The sequence below is a fragment of the Phytophthora infestans genome, genomic scaffold (genome assembly GCF_000142945.1).
Source record: "Phytophthora infestans T30-4 supercont1.268 genomic scaffold, whole genome shotgun sequence".
Lineage (NCBI taxonomy): Eukaryota > Oomycota > Peronosporomycetes > Peronosporales > Peronosporaceae > Phytophthora > Phytophthora infestans.
Window position 1 is genome coordinate 58,791 of NW_003303491.1, and position 1,927 is coordinate 60,717.

The window sequence follows — 1,927 nt, forward strand, 5'->3', positions numbered from 1 at the left end:
CGTGATGCAATCAATGCATGCTTGGCCAGTCTAACTCTGGAAGCCGCCTGAAGTTGAGATCGCGTCGATTTTCCCAGACAACTGCAACCACTGCAGGTTATGCTGCTCTTTGTTTTTCTTCTTGTCTAGTTTTCTGCTCAGTCTGGAATCCAAAGTAACAGTTTGAAGCAGGGTCGAACAGCCTTCGTCAAATTGAACAACTTGAGTCACAGAACTAAACCGTTCCGTGAAAGCTTAAGCAGTTGCGAAACTACCCGGTAAGCGATAAGAAACGACTTCGCAAAAAGACAGAAACCACTACAGCGACTCTTGGTAGCAAGCGACCCTCGAGAGTCGACGGAAGACAAACTAAAACAAAATACACTTTGAGTTAACCCATCTACTACGCAAGTCCTCGCCAACAACGTCTACAAGCTTATTATCGCCAGGTCGGAGTCCCCTCAAAGCCATCCGCCCGATTCCAACTCTACGCTTCCTCCTACCGTTTTGTGGTGTCCCGAGACGTAGGTCTCATTCGGACGGAGATCCACCATATTTGCGACATAGTAGACCTTGAAGTAGAAGGCAACAAAATGAGCGACGTCGGCAGTGAATTGGACGTAGCGGGAGACACTCGTCCACGTGACGCCGAAGAGATAGATCGACTTCGGCTGGTCTTGTCAAATCTAGAAGCGCTAGAACAAACACTACACACGCCGACACGAGACCAAACAAGTTTGACCGAAGCTGTTGCGGTATTCGCTACGCGAACCGAACAACGACAGCGCCAGAACATGGAACAGATTAAGCCAAACCAGGCCTTGCTTCATCAGGTGATTAACCAGATCCAGAGTTTCGCAACTAGAAGTGATGAAGAAATGGCCAAGCAAAAAAACGACTTGGCCTCGCTAGGAAGCGAAATGGGTGCACTACGATAAGGCATTCAAATGCAAAAACCACCTCGCAGAACGTCGACCAATCAGTTAACAACCACGGGTACAGGAACGAAGAAGAACTATATGTAGAGTGGGATTGTAACGGGGTACGTAGCCCTAAGTGTACCCTGGTTACATGAAGTGTGACACTTCACACTTCAGGAGTATGACACGTCATACTCCGGGATATTTGGTACAAGGTACCAAGGTCGTTCAAAGCCAACCATTGGTTAAATGACATTGCATTTCTATAGGTAGCTAATAGTTTGTATTAAACCCAAACTTAACCTACCTATAAATATACTCAGTTTACAATCTACCTTATTTAGGTCACTTCGCTCTCTTTAATTAAAGAGGGGACATGTGAACTGCCGTTCACTGAGAGTTTGTATACTCTCGGAAGATAACTTCCTCTAGCGCAAGGTGCTGTGTGACCCCGTCACACTTGGTAGCACTTGTAGTCAATCCACGCCACCGCGGGTAGACTACCTGAACCTCTCCGAAGTTCGTTGCCATGGATAGGAACGACTTCTCCCATTTGAACGACTCTCAGTTCGAGTCGGTTCGGAAGATGGCAGGCATCTTTGGGATGGAGGCCCTGCAGAGCCTGGTGGTGTCAACACCGGCTGAGCAGCTCGAGCGCGTCAATGCATTTGACGCGTACGAGCAGGGCCTCATCGCGCATGTGCGGGGGAACCTGCAGGCCGGCGGCGGAAGCAAATCCGCCTCACCCGAAGCCAATACGGTTGAAGGTTAAGCCGTATGAAGGGAAGGAAGGCGAGAACCTTCACTTCTGGGTCCGAGAAGTAGAGCTCGCGATGGACGCGGCTCTGATCTCGACCGAGCAACTGTGTGTTGCTTTTGCACTCTCCAACCTTAGCGGTCGTGCTAAGAGTTGGGTGTACACTCGGGAAGCAACATCCCCTGGATGTTTCACATCCTGGGCTCAGCTGTGCGAACAGCTCCGAGCCGTGTTCCTCCCGGCGAACTACGAGTACCGCCAGCGTTCGCGA